Source organism: Pristiophorus japonicus, chromosome 18 (genome assembly GCF_044704955.1).
Source record: "Pristiophorus japonicus isolate sPriJap1 chromosome 18, sPriJap1.hap1, whole genome shotgun sequence".
Classification (NCBI taxonomy): Eukaryota; Metazoa; Chordata; class Chondrichthyes; family Pristiophoridae; genus Pristiophorus; species Pristiophorus japonicus.
This window is the reverse complement of record NC_091994.1, coordinates 58,739,878-58,756,487: the sequence shown is the minus strand read 5'-3', so window position 1 is coordinate 58,756,487 and position 16,610 is coordinate 58,739,878. Positions and strand designations below refer to the sequence as shown.

The window sequence follows — 16,610 nt, the reverse complement described above, 5'->3', positions numbered from 1 at the left end:
AGTACACTGACTCCAGGGGTAACAGATGTTAGCACAATGACTCCGGGTGTAACAGATGTTAGCGCACTGACTCCGGGTGTTACAGATGTTAATGCACTGACTCCGGGTGTAACAGATGTTAGCTCACTGACTCCGGGTGTAACAGATGTTAATGCATTGACTCCGGGTGCAAATATGTTAGCACACTGACTCCGGGTGTTACAGATGTTAATGCACTGACTCCGGGTGTAACAAACATTAGCACACTGACTCCAGGTGTAACAGATGTTAATGCACTGACTCCAGGGGTAACAGATGTTAGCACACTGACTCCAGGGGTAACAGATGTTAGCACACTGACTCCGGGTGAAACAGATGTTAGCGCAATGACTCCGGGTGTTACAGATGTTAATGCACTGACTCCGGGTGTAACAGATGTGAGCTCACTGACTCCGGGTGTAACAGATGTTAGCACACTGACTCCAGGTGTAACAGATGTTAGCACACTGACTCCGGGTGTAACAGATGTTAATGCACTGTCTCCGTGTGTAACAGATATTAGCACACTGACTCCGGGTGTACCAGATGTTAATGCATTGACTCCGGGTGCAATATATGTTAGCACACTGACTCCGGGTGTGACAGATGTTAATGCACTGACTCCGGGTGTAACAAACGCTAGCACACTGACTCCAGGTGTAACAGATGTTAATGCACTGACTCCAGGGGTAACAGATGTTAGCACACTGACTCCAGGGGTAACAGATGTTAGCACACTGACTCCGGGTGTAACAGATGTTAGCGCACTGACTCCGGGTGTTACAGATGTTAATGCACTGACTCCGGGTGTAACAGATGTTAGCTCACTGACTCCGGGTGTAACAGATGTTAATGCATTGACTCCGGGTGCAAATATGTTAGCACACTGACTCCGGGTGTTACAGATGTTAATGCACTGACTCCGGGTGTAACAAACGTTAGCACACTGACTCCGGGTGTAACAGATATTAATGCACTGACTCCGGGTGTAACAGATGTTAGCACACTGACTCCGGGTGTAACAGATGTTAGCACACTGACTCCGGGTGTAACAGATATTAATGCACTGACTCCGGGTGTAACAGATGTTATTGCACTGACTCCAGGTGTAACAGATGTCAATGCACTAACTCCGGGTGTAACAGATGTTTGCACACGGACTCCGGGTGTAACAGATGTTAGCACACGGACTCCGGGTGTAACAGGTGTTAGCACACTGACTCCGGGTGTAACAGATATTAATGCACTGACTCTGGGTGTAACAGATGTTAGCACACTGACTCCAGGCGTAACAGATGTTAATGCACTGACTCCGCACTGACTCCAGGTGTAACAGATGTTATTGCACTGACTCCGGGTGTAACAGATGTTTGCACACGGACTCCGGGTGTAACAGATGTTAGCACACGGACTCCGGGTGTAACAGGTGTTAGCACACTGACTCCGGGTGTAACAGATATTAATGCACTGACTCTGGGTGTAACAGATGTTATTGCACTGACTCCAGGTGTAACAGATGTCAATGCACTAACTCCGGGTGTAACAGATGTTAGCACACTGACTCCGGGTGTAACAGATGTTAGCACACTGACTCCGGGTGTAACAGATGTTAATGCACAGACTCCGGGTGTAACAGATGTTAGCACACGGACTCCGGGTGTAACAGATGTTAGCACACTGACTCCGGGTGTAACAGATGTTAATGTACTGACTCTGGGTGTACCAGATGTTAGCACACTGACTCCGGGTGTACCAGATGTTAATGCACTGACTCCGGGTGTAACAGATGTTAGCACACTGACTCCAGGTGTAACAGATGTTAATGCACTGACTCCGCACTGACTCCAGGTGTAACAGATGTTATTGCACTGACTCCAGGTGTAACAGATGTTAATGCACTAACTCCGGGTGTAATAGATGTTTGCACACGGACTCCGGGTGTAACAGATGTTAGCACACGGACTCCGGGTGTAACAGATGTTAGCACACTGACTCCGGGTGTAACAGATATTAATGCACTGACTCCGGGTGTAACAGATGTTAGCACACTGACTCCAGGCGTAACAGATGTTAATGCACTGACTCCGCACTGACTCCAGGTGTAACAGATGTTAATGCACTAACTCCGGGTGTAATAGATGTTCGCACACTGCCTCTGGTTGTAACAGATGTTAATGCACAGACTCCGGGTGTAAAAGGTGTTAGCACACGGACTCCGGGTGTAACAGATGTAAGCACACTGACTCCGGGTGTAACAGATGTTAGCACACTGACTCCGGGTGTAACAGATATTAATGCACTGACTCCGGGTGTAACAGATGTTATTGCACTGACTCCGGGTGTAACAGACGTTAACGCACTGACTCCAGGTGTAACAGATGTTAATGCACTAACTCCGGTGTAACAGATGTTTGCACACGGACTCCGGGTGTAACAGATGTTAGCACACGGACTCCGGGTGTAACAGATGTTAGCACACTGACTCCGGGTGTAACAGATATTAATGCACTGACTCTGGGTGTAACAGATGTTACCACACTGACTCCGGGTGTACCAGATGTTAATGCACTGACTCCGGGTGTAACAGATGTTAGCACACTGACTCCAGGTGTAACAGATGTTAATGCACTGACTCCGCACTGACTCCAGGTGTAACAGATGTTAGCACACTGACTCCGGGTGTACCAGATGTTAATGCACTGACTCCGGGTGTAACAGATGTTAGCACACTGACTCCGGGTGTACCAGATGTTAATGCACTGACTCCGGGTGTAACAGATGTTAGCACACTGACTCCGGGTGTACCAGATGTTAATGCACTGACTCCGGGTGTAACAGATGTTAGCACACTGACTCCAGGTGTAACAGATGTTATTGCACTGACTCCGGGTGTAACAGACGTTAACGCACTGACTCCAGGTGTAACAGATGTTAATGCACTAACTCCGGGTGTAACAGATGTTTGCACACGGACTCCGGGTGTAACAGATGTTAGCACACGGACTCCGGGTGTAACAGATGTTAGCACACTGACTCCGGGTGTAACAGATATTAATGCACTGACTCCGGGTGTAACAGATGTTAGCACGCTGACTCCAGGTGTAACAGATGTTATTGCACTGACTCCGGGTGTAACAGATGTTAACGCACTGACTCCAGGTGTAACAGATGTTAATGCACTAACTCCGGGTGTAACAGATGTTTGCACACGGACTCCGGGTGTAACAGATGTTAGCACACGGACTCCGGGTGTAACAGATGTTAGCACACTGACTCCGGGTGTAACAGATATTAATGCACTGACTCCGGGTGTAACAGATGTTAGCACACTGACTCCAGGCGTAACAGATGTTAATGCACTGACTCCGGTTGTAACAGATGTTACCACACTGACTCTGGGTGTAACAGATGTTAATGCACTGACTCCGGGTGTAATAGATGTTCGCACACTGACTCTGGTTGTAACAGATGTTAATGCACTGACTCCAGGTGTAACAGATGTTAGCACATTGACTCTGGGTGTAACAGATGTTTATGCACTGACTCCGGGAGTAACAGATGTTAATGCATTGACTCTGGGTGTAACAGATGTTAATGCATTGACTCCGGGTGGAACAGATGTTAGCACACTGACTCCAGGTGTAACAGATGTTAACGCACTGACTCCGGGTGTAACAGATGTTAATGCATTGACTCCGGGTGTAACAGATGTTAGCACACTGACTCCGGGTGTAACAGATGTTAATGCATTGACTCCGGGTGCAAATATGTTAGCACACTGACTCCGGGTGTTACAGATGTTAATGCACTGACTCCGGGTGTAACAAACGTTAGCACACTGACTCCAGGTGTAACAGATGTTAATGCACTGACTCCAGGTGTAACAGATGTTAGCACATTGACTCTGGGTGTAACAGATGTTTATGCACTGACTCCGGGTGTAACAGATGTTAATGCATTGACTCTGGGTGTAACACATGTTAATGCATTGACTCCGGGCGTAACAGATGTTAGCACACTGACTCCAGGTGTAACAGATGTTAACGCACAGACTCCGGGTGTAACTGTTGTTAATGCACTGACTCCAGGTGTAACAGATGTTAATGCATTGACTCTGGGTGTAACAGATGTTAATGCACTGACTCCGGGTGTAACAAATGTTAATGCATTGACTGCGGGTGTAACAGATGTTAGCACACTGACTCCAGGTGTAACAGATGTTAATGCATTGACTCCGGGTGTAACAAACGTTAGCACACTGACTCCAGGTGTAACAGATGTTAATGCACTGACTCCAGGATAACAGATGTTAGCACACTGACTCCGGGTGTAACAGATGTTAGCGCACTGACTCCGGGTGTTACAGTAGTTAGTGCACTGACTCCGGGTGTAACAGATGTTAGCTCACTGACTCCGGGTGTAACAGATGTTAGCACACTGACTCCAGGTGTAACAGATGTTAGCACACTGACTCCGGGTGTAACAGATGTTAATGCACTGTCTCCGAGTGTAACAGATGTTAGCACACTGACTCCGGGTGTACCAGATGTTAATGCATTGACTCCGGGTGCAATATATGTTAGCACACTGACTCCGGCTGTGACAGATGTTAATGCACTGACTCCGGGTGTAACAAACGTTAGCACACTGACTCCAGGTGTAACAGATGTTAATGCACTGACTCCAGGGGTAACAGATGTTAGTACACTGACTCCAGGGGTAACAGATGTTAGCACAATGACTCCGGGTGTAACAGATGTTAGCGCACTGACTCCGGGTGTTACAGATGTTAATGCACTGACTCCGGGTGTAACAGATGTTAGCTCACTGACTCCGGGTGTAACAGATGTTAATGCATTGACTCCGGGTGCAAATATGTTAGCACACTGACTCCGGGTGTTACAGATGTTAATGCACTGACTCCGGGTGTAACAAACATTAGCACACTGACTCCAGGTGTAACAGATGTTAATGCACTGACTCCAGGGGTAACAGATGTTAGCACACTGACTCCAGGGGTAACAGATGTTAGCACACTGACTCCGGGTGAAACAGATGTTAGCGCAATGACTCCGGGTGTTACAGATGTTAATGCACTGACTCCGGGTGTAACAGATGTGAGCTCACTGACTCCGGGTGTAACAGATGTTAGCACACTGACTCCAGGTGTAACAGATGTTAGCACACTGACTCCGGGTGTAACAGATGTTAATGCACTGTCTCCGTGTGTAACAGATATTAGCACACTGACTCCGGGTGTACCAGATGTTAATGCATTGACTCCGGGTGCAATATATGTTAGCACACTGACTCCGGGTGTGACAGATGTTAATGCACTGACTCCGGGTGTAACAAACGCTAGCACACTGACTCCAGGTGTAACAGATGTTAATGCACTGACTCCAGGGGTAACAGATGTTAGCACACTGACTCCAGGGGTAACAGATGTTAGCACACTGACTCCGGGTGTAACAGATGTTAGCGCACTGACTCCGGGTGTTACAGATGTTAATGCACTGACTCCGGGTGTAACAGATGTTAGCTCACTGACTCCGGGTGTAACAGATGTTAATGCATTGACTCCGGGTGCAAATATGTTAGCACACTGACTCCGGGTGTTACAGATGTTAATGCACTGACTCCGGGTGTAACAAACGTTAGCACACTGACTCCAGGTGTAACAGATGTTAATGCACTGACTCCAGGGGTAACAGATGTTAGCACACTGACTCCAGGGGTAACAGATGTTAGCACACTGACTCCGGGTGAAACAGATGTTAGCGCACTGACTCCGGGTGTTACAGATGTTAATGCACTGACTCCGGGTGTAACAGATGTGAGCTCACTGACTCCGGGTGTAACAGATGTTAGCACACTGACTCCAGGTGTAACAGATGTTAGCACACTGACTCCGGGTGTAACAGATGTGAATGCATTGACTCCGGGTGCAACATATGTTAGCACACTGACGCCAGGTGTAACAGATGTTAGCACACTGACTCCGGGTGTAACAGATGTTAATGCACTGTCTCCAGGTGTAACAGATGTTAGCACACTGACTTCGGGTGTAACAGATGTTAATGCATTGATTCCGGGTGTAACATATGTTAGCACACTGACTCCGGGTGTAACAGATGTTAATGCACTGACTCCAGGTGTAACAGATGTTAATGCACTGACTCCGGGTGTAACTGATGTTAATGCACTGACCTCAGGTGTAACAGATGTTAGCGCACTGACTCTGGGTGTAACAGATGTTAGCTCACTGACTCCGGGTGTAACAGATGTTAGCACACTGACTCCGGGTGTAACAGATGTTAATGCACTGTCTCCAGGTGTAACAGATGTTAGCACACTGACTCCGGGTGTAACAGATGTTAATGCATTGACTCCGGGTGTAACATATGTTAGCACATTGACTCCGGGTGTAACAGATGTTAGCACACTGACACGAGGTGTAACAGATGTTAGCACACTGACTCCGGGTGTAACAGATGTTAGCGCACTGACTCCAGGTGTAACAGATGTTAATGCACTGACTCCGGGTGTAACAGATGTTAGCACACTGACTCCGGGTGTACCAGATGTTAATGCACTGACTCCGGGTGTAACAGATGTTAGCACACTGACTCCAGGTGTAACAGATGATAATGCACTGTCTCCGGGTGTAACAGATGTTAGCACACTGACTCCAGGTGCAACATATGTTAGCACACTGACTCCGGGTGTTACAGATGTTAATGCACTGACTCTGGGTGTAACAAACGTTAGCGCACTGACTCCAGGTGTAACAGGTGTTAATGCATTGACTCCAGGTGTAACAGATGTTAGCACACTGACTCCAGGTGTAACAGATGTTAATGCATTGACTCTGGGTGTAACAGATGTTAATGCACTGACTCCGGGTGTAACAAATGTTAATGCATTGACTGCGGGTGTAACAGATGTTAGCACACTGACTCCAGGTGTAACAGATGTTAATGCATTGACTCCGGGTGTAACAAACGTTAGCACACTGACTCCAGGTGTAACAGATGTTAATGCACTGACTCCGGGTGTAACAGATGTTAGCGCACTGACTCCGGGTGTTGCTGTAGTTCGTGCACTGACTCCGGGTGTAACAGATGTTAGCTCACTGACTCCGGGTGTAACAGATGTTAGCACACTGACTCCAGGTGTAACAGATGTTAGCACACTGACTCCGAGTGTAACAGATGTTAATGCACTGTCTCCGAGTGTAACAGATGTTAGCACACTGACTCCGGGTGTACCAGATGTTAATGCACTGACTCCGGGTGTAACGAACGTTAGCACACTGACTCCAGGTGTAACAGAGGTTAATGCACTGACTCCAGGGGTAACAGATGTTAGTACACTGACTCCAGGGGTAACAGATGTTAGCACACTGACTGCGGGTGTAACAGATGTTAGCGCACTGACTCCGGGTGTTACAGATGTTAATGCACTGACTCCGGGTGTAACAGATGTTAGCTCACTGACTCCGGGTGTAACATATGTTAATGCATTGACTCCGGGTGCAAATATGTTAGCACACTGACTCTGGGTGTTACAGATGTTAATGCACTGTCTCCGAGTGTAGCAGATGTTAGCACACTGACTCCGGGTGTACCAGATGTTAATGCATTGACTCCGGGTGCAATATATGTGAGCACACTGACTCCGGGTGTGACAGATGTTAATGCACTGACTCCGGGTGTAACAAACGTTAGCACACTGACTCCAGGTGTAACAGATGTTAATGCACTGACTCCAGGGGTAACAGATGTTAGTACACTGACTCCAGGGGTAACAGATGTTAGCACACTGACTCCGGGTGTAACAGATGTTAGCGCACTGACTCCGGGTGTTACAGATGTTAATGCACTGACTCCGGGTGTAACAGATGTTAGCTCACTGACTCCGGGTGTAACAGATGTTAATGCATTGACTCCGGGTGCAAATATGTTAGCACACTGACTCCGGGTGTTACAGATGTTAATGCACTGACTCCGGATGTAACAAACATTAGCACACTGACTCCAGGTGTAACAGATGTTAATGCACTGACTCCAGGGGTAACAGATGTTAGCACACTGACTCCAGGGGTAACAGATGTTAGCACACTGACTCCAGGGGTAACAGATGTTAGCACACTGACTCCGGGTGAAACAGATGTTAGCGCAATGACTCCGGGTGTTACAGATGTTAATGCACTGACTCAAGGTGTAACAGATGTGAGCTCACTGACTCCGGGTGTAACAGATGTTAGCGCAATGACTCCGGGTGTTACAGATGTTAATGCACTGACTCCGGGTGTAACAGATGTGAGCTCACTGACTCCGGGTGTAACAGATGTTAGCACACTGACTCCAGGTGTAACAGATGTTAGCACACTGACTCCGGGTGTAACAGATGTTAATGCACTGTCTCCGAGTGTAACAGATGTTAGCACACTGACTCCGGGTGTACCAGATGTTAATGCATTGACTCCGGGTGCAATATATGTTAGCACACTGACTCCGGGTGTGACAGATGTTAATGCACTGACTCCAGGGGTAACAGATGTTAGCACACTGACTCCAGGGGTAACAGATGTTAGCACACTGACTCCGGGTGTAACAGATGTTAGCGCACTGACTCCGGGTGTTACAGATGTTAATGCACTGACTCCGGGTGTAACAGATGTTAGCTCACTGACTCCGGGTGTAACAGATGTTAATGCATTGACTCCGGGTGCAAATATGTTAGCACACTGACTCCGGGTGTTACAGATGTTAATGCACTGACTCCGGGTGTAACAAACGTTAGCACACTGACTCCAGGTGTAACAGATGTTAATGCACTGACTCCAGGGGTAACAGATGTTAGCACACTGACTCCAGGGGTAACAGATGTTAGCACACTGACTCCGGGTGAAACAGATGTTAGCGCACTGACTCCGGGTGTTACAGATGTTAATGCACTGACTCCGGGTGTAACAGATGTGAGCTCACTGACTCCGGGTGTAACAGATGTTAGCACACTGACTCCAGGTGTAACAGATGTTAGCACACTGACTCCGGGTGTAACAGATGTTAATGCATTGACTCCGGGTGCAACATATGTTAGCACACTGACGCCAGGTGTAACAGATGTTAGCACACTGACTCCGGGTGTAACAGATGTTAATGCACTGTCTCCAGGTGTAACAGATGTTAGCACACTGACTCCGGGTGTAACAGATGTTAATGCATTGACTCCGGGTGTAACATATGTTAGCACACTGACTCCGGGTGTAACAGATGTTAATGCACTGACTCCAGGTGTAACAGATGTTAATGCACTGACTCCGGGTGTAACACATGTTAATGCACTGACTCCAGGTGTAACTGATGTTAATGCACTGACCTCAGGTGTAACAGATGTTAGCGCACTGACTCTGGGTGTAACAGATGTTAGCGCACTGACTCCGGGTGTTACAGATGTTAATGCACTGACTCCGGGTGTAACAGATGTTAGCACACTGACTCCGGGTGTAACAGATGTTAATGCACTGTCTCCAGGTGTAACAGATGTTAGCACACTGACTCCGGGTGTAACAGATGTTAATGCATTGACTCCGGGTGTAACATATGTTAGCACATTGACTCCGGGTGTAACAGATGTTAGCACACTGACACGAAGTGTAACAGATGTTAGCACACTGACTCCGGGTGTAACAGATGTTAGCGCACTGACTCCAGGTGTAACAGATGTTAATGCACTGACTCCAGGTGTAACAGATGTTAGCTCACTGACTCCGGGTGTAACAGATGTTAGCACACTGACTCCAGGTGTAACAGATGTTAGCACACTGACTCCGGGTGTAACAGATGATAATGCACTGTCTCCGGGTGTAACAGATGTTAGCACACTGACTCCGGGTGTAACAGATGTTAATGCACTGACTCCAGGTGCAACATATGTTAGCACACTGACTCCGGGTGTTACAGATGTTAATGCACTGACTCTGGGTGTACCAAACGTTAGCGCACTGACTCCAGGTGTAACAGGTGTTAATGCACTGACTCCAGGGGTAACAGATGTTAGCGCACTGACTCTGCGTGTAACAGATGTTAATGCACTGACTTCGGGTGTAACAGATGTTAGCACACTGACTCCAGGTGTAACAGATGTTAGCACACTGACTCTGGGTGAGACAGATGTTTATGAACTGACTCCGGGTGTAACAGATGTTAGCACACTGACTCCAGGTGTAACAGGTGTTAGCACACTGACTCCGGGTGTAACAGATGTTAATGCACAGATTCCAGGTGTAACAGATGTTAATGCACTGACTCCGGGTGTAATACATGTTAATGCACTGACTCCGGGTGTAACAGTTGTTAATGCACTGACTCCAGGTGTAACATATGTTAATGCACTGACTCCGGGTGTTACAGATGTTAATGCACTGACTCCAGGTGTAACTGATGTTAATGCACTGACTTCAGGTGTAACAGATGTTCGAGCACTGACTCCGGGTGAAACAGATGTTAGCGCACTGACTCCGGGTGTTACAGATATTAATGCACTGACTCCGGGTGTAACAGATGTTAGCTCACTGACTCCGGGTGTAACAGATGTTAGCACACTGACTCCAGGTGTAACAGATGTTAGTACACTGACTCCGGGTGTAACAGATGTTAATGCACTGTCTCCAGGTGTAACAGATGTTAGCACACTGACTCCGGGTGTAACAGATGTTAATGCATTGACTCCGGGTGTAACATATGTTAGCACATTGACTCCGGGTGTAGCAGATGTTAGCACACTGCCTCAAGGTATAACAGATGTTAGCACACTGACTCCAGGTGCAACAGATGTTAATGCACTGACTCCGGGTGCAACAGATGTTAGCACACTGACACGAGGTGTAACAGATGTTAGCACACTGACTCCGGGTGTAACAGATGTTAGCGCACTGACTCCGGGTGTAACAGGTGTTAGCACATTGACTCCGGGTGTAACAGATGTTAGCTCACTGACTCCGGGTGTAACAGGTGTTAGCACACTGACTCCGGGTGCAACAGATGTTAATGCACAGATTCCAGGTGTGACAGATGTTAATGCACCGACTCCGGGTGTAACAGATGTTAATGCACTGACTCCAGGTGTAACTGATGTTAATGCACTGAATTCAGGTGTAACAGATGTTAGCACACTGACTCTGGGTGTAACAGATGTTAGTGCACTGTCTCCAGGTGTAACAGATGTTAGCACACTGACTCCGGGTGTAACAGATGTTAATGCATTGACTCCGGGTGTAACATATGTTAGCACATTGACTCCGGGTGTAACAGATGTTAGCACACTGACACGAGGTGTAACAGATGTTAGCACACTGACTCCGGGTGTAACAGATGTTAGCACACTGACTCCAGGTGTTACAGATGTTAATGCACTGACTCCGGGTGTAACAGATGTTAGCTCACTGACTCCGGGTGTAACAGATGTTAGCACACTGACTCCAGGTGTAACAGATGTTCGCACACTGACTCCGGGTGTAACAGATGTTAATGCACTGTCTCCGGGTGTAACAGATGTTAGCACACTGACTCTGGGTGTAACAGATGTTAATGCACTGACTCCAGGTGCAACATATGTTAGCGCACTGACTCCAGGTGTAACAGATGTTAATGCACTGACTCCAGGGGTAACAGATGTTAGCGAACTGACTCTGCGTGTAACAGATGTTAATGCACTGACTTCGGGTGTAACAGATGTTAGCACACTGACTCCAGGTGTAACAGATGTTAGCACACTGACTCTGGGTGGGACAGATGTTTATGCACTGACTCCCGGTGTAACAGATGTTAATGCACTGACTCCGGGTGTAACAGATGTTAATGCACTGACTCCAGGTGTAACTGATGTTAATGCTATGACTTCAGGTGTAACAGATGTTAGCGCACTGACTCCGGGTGTAACAGATGTTAGCGCACTGACTCCGGGTGTAACAGATGTTAATGCACAGATTCCAGGTGTAACAGATGTTAATGCACTGACTCCGGGTGTAATACATGTTCGCACACTGACTCCGGGTGTAACAGATGTTAATGCACTGACTCCAGGTGTAACAGATGTTAATGCACTGACTCCGGGTGTAACAGATGTTAATGCACTGACTCCAGGTGTAACTGATGTTAATGCTATGACTTCAGGTGTAACAGATGTTAGCGCACTGACTCCGGGTGTAACAGATGTTAGCGCACTGACTCCGGGTGTTACAGATGTTAATGCACTGACTCCGGGTGTAACAGATGTTAGCTCACTGACTCCGGGTGTAACAGATGTCAGCACACCGACTCCAGGTGTAACAGATGTTAGCACACTGACTCCGGGTGTAACAGATGTTAATGCACTGACACGAGGTGTAACAGATGTTAGCACACTGACTCCGGGTGTAACAGATGTTAGCGCACTGACTCCGGGTGTTACAGATGTTAATGCACTGACTCCAGGTGTAACAGATGTTAGCTCACTGACTCCGGGTGTAACAGATGTTAATGCACTGACTCCAGCTGTAACAGATGTTAATGCACTGACTCCGGGTGTAACAGATGTTAATGCACTGACTCCAGGTGTAACTGATGTTAATGCACTGACTTCAGGTGTAACAGATTTTAGCGCACTGACTCTGGGTGTAACAGATGTTAATGCACTGACTCCAGGTGTAACAGATGTTAGTGCACTGACTCTGGGTGTAACAGATGTTAATGCACTGACTTCGGGTGTAACAGATGTTAGCACACTGACGCCAGGTGTAACAGATGTTAGCACACTGACTCTGGGTGTGACAGATGTTTATGCACTGACTCCGGGTGTAACAGATGTTAGCACACTGACTCCAGGTGTAACTGATGTTAATGCACTGACTCCAGGTGTGACAGATGTTAATGCACTGACTCCGGGTGTAACAGATGTTAGCTCACTGACTCCGGGTGTAACAGATGTTAGCACATTGACGCCAGATGTAACAAATGTTAGCACACTTACTCCAGGTGTAACAGATGTTAATGCACTGACTCCAGGTGTAACAGATGTTAATGCACTGACTCCAAGTGTAACAGGTGTTAGCGCATTGACTCTGGGTGTAACAGATGTTAATGCACGGACTCCGGGTGTAACAGATGTTAGCACACTGACTCCAGGTGTAACAGATGTGAATGCACTGACTCCGGGTGTAACAAACGTTAGCACACTGACTCCGGGTGTAACAGATATTAATGCACTGACTCCGGGTGCAACAGATGTTAATGCACTGACTCCAGGTGTAACAGATGTTAATGCACTAACTCCGGGTGTAATAGATGTTCGCACACTGACTCTGGGTGTAACAGATGTTAATGCACTGACTCCGAGTGTAACAGATGTTAATGCACTAACTCCGGGTGTAACAGATGTTAATGCATTGACTCCGGGTGTAACAGATGTTCGCACACTGACCCAAGGTGTAACAGATGTTAATCCATTGACTCCGGGTGTAACAGATGTTAATGCATTGACTCCGGGTGTAACAGATGTTAATGCACAGACTCCGGGTGTAACCGATGTTAATGCACTGACTCCAGGTGTAATAGATGTTAATGCACTGACTCCAGGTCTAACAGATGTTAATGCATTGACTCCAGGTGTAACAGATGTTAATGCATTGACTCCAGGTGTAACAGATGTTAGCACACTGACTCCAGGTGTAACAGATGTTAATGCATTGACTCTGGGTGTAACAGATGTTAATGCACTGACTCCGGGTGTAACAAATGTTAATGCATTGACTGCGGGTGTAACAGATGTTAGCACACTGACTCCAGGTGTAACAGATGTTAATGCATTGACTCCGGGTGTAACAAACGTTAGCACACTGACTCCAGGTGTAACAGATGTTAATGCACTGACTCCAGGTGTTACAAATGTTAATGCACTGACTCCGGGTGTAACAGATGTTAGCTCACTGACTCCGGGTGTAACAGATGTTAGCACACTGACTCCAGGTGTAACAGATGTTAGCACACTGACTCCGGGTGTAACAGATGTTAATGCATTGACTCCGGGTGCAAATATGTTAGCACACTGACTCCGGGTGTTACAGATGTTAATGCACTGACTCCGGGTGTAACAAACGTTAGCACACTGACTCCAGGTGTAACAGATGTTAGCACACTGACTCCGGGTGTAACAGATGTTAGTGCACTGACTCCGGGTGTAACAGATGTTATCTCACTGACTCCGGGTGTAACAGATGTTAGCACATTGACTCCAGGTGTAACAGATGTTAGCACACTGACTCCGGGTGTAACAGATGTTAATGCACTGTCTCCGAGTGTAACAGATGTTAGCACACTGACTCCGGGTGTACCAGATGTTAATGCATTGACTGCGGGTGCAATATATGTTAGCACACTGACTCCGGGTGTGACAGATGTTAAGGCACTGACTCCGGGTGTAACAAACGTTAGCACACTGACTCCAGGTGTAACAGATGTTAATGCACTGACTCCAGGGGTAACAGATGTTAGCACACTGACTCCAGGGGTAACAGATGTTAGCACACTGACTCCGGGTGTAACAGATGTTAGCGCACTGACTCCGGGTGTTACAGATGTTAATGCACTGACACCGGGTGTAACAGATGTTAGCTCACTGACTCCGGGTGTAACAGATGTTAATGCATTGACTCCGGGTGCAAATATGTTAGCACACTGACTCCGTGTGTTACAGATGTTAATGCACTGACTCCGGATGTAACAAACATTAGCACACTGACTCCAGGTGTAACAGATGTTAATGCACTGACTCCAGGGGTAACAGATGTTAGCACACTGACTCCAGGGGTAACAGATGTTAGCACACTGACTCCGGGTGAAACAGATGTTAGCGCAATGACTCCGGGTGTTACAGATGTTAATCCACTGACTCCGGGTGTAACAGATGTGAGCTCACTGACTCCGGGCGTAACAGATGTTAGCACACTGACTCCAGGTGTAACAGATGTGAGCACACTGACTCCGGATGTAACAGATGTTAATGCATTGACTCCGGGTGCAACATATGTTAGCACACTGACTCCAGGTGTTACAGATGTTAATGCACTGACTCCAGGGGTAACAGATGTTAGCACACTGACTCCAGGGGTAACAGATGTTAGCACACTGACTCCGGGTGTAACAGATGTTAGCTCACTGACTCCGGGTGTAACAGATGTTAGCTCACTGACTCCGGGTGTAACAGATGTTAGCACACTGACGCCAGGTGTAACAGATGTTAGCACACTGACTCCGGGTGTAACAGATGTTAATGCACTGTCTCCAGGTGTAACAGATGTTAGCACACTGACTCCGGGTGTAACAGATGTTAATGCATTGACTCCGGGTGTAACATATGTTAGCACACTGACTCCGGGTGTAACAGATGTTAATGCACTGACTCCAGGTGTAACAGATGTTAATGCACTGACTCCGGGTGTAACAGATGTTAATGCACTGACTCCAGGTGTAATTGATGTTAATGCACTGACCTCAGGTGTAACAGATGTTAGCGCACTGACTCTGGGTGTAACAGATGTTAGCGCACTGACTCCGGGTGTTACAGATGTTAATGCACTGACTCCGGGTGTAACAGATGTTAGCTCACTGACTCCGGGTGTAACAGATGTTAGCACATTGACGCCAGATGTAACAAATGTTAGCACACTTACTCCAGGTGTAACAGATGTTAATGCACTGACTCCAGGTGTAACAGATGTTAATGCACTGACTCCAAGTGTAACAGGTGTTAGCGCATTGACTCTGGGTGTAACAGATGTTAATGCACGGACTCCGGGTGTAACAGATGTTAGCACACTGACACGAGGTGTAACAGATGTTAGCACACTGACTCCGGGTGTAACAGATGTTAGCGCACTGACTCCGGGTGTTACAGATGTTAATGCACTGACTCCAGGTGTAACAGATGTTAGCTCACTGACTCCGGGTGTAACAGGTGTTAGCACACTGACTCCGGGTGCAACAGATGTTAATGCACAGATTCCAGGTGTAACAGATGTTAATGCACTGACTCCGGGTGTAATAGATGTTCGCACACTGACTCCGGGTGTAACAGATGTTAATGCACTGTCTCCAGCTGTAACAGATGTTAATGCACTGACTCCGGGTGTAACAGATGTTAATGCACTGACTCCAGGTGTAACTGATGTTAATGCACTGACTTCAGGTGTAACAGATGTTAGCGCACTGACTCTGGGTGTAACAGATGTTAATGCACTGACTTCGGGTGTAACAGATGTTAGCACACTGACTCCAGGTGTAACAGCTGTTAGCACACTGACTCTGGGTGTGACAGATGTTTATGCACTGACTCTGGGTGTAACAGATGTTAATGCACTGACTCCAGGTGTAACTGATGTTAATGCACTGACTTCAGGTGTAACAGATGTTAGCGCACTGACTCTGGGTGTAACAGATGTTAATGCACTGACTTCGGGTGCAACAGATGTTAGCACACTGACTCCAGGTGTAACTGATGTTAATGCACTGACTCCAGGTGTGACAGATGTTAATGCACTGACTCCGGGT

General features: G+C 47.3%; 1 protein-coding gene across 4 annotated transcripts in view; it reads left to right on the top strand.

Moving 5' to 3' along the window:
• LOC139228760 (paralemmin-1-like) overlaps nt 1–16,610 on the top strand; it is a 490,867-nt gene that overhangs the window by 340,502 nt on the left and 133,755 nt on the right. The gene's annotated exons all lie outside the window — the stretch shown is intronic.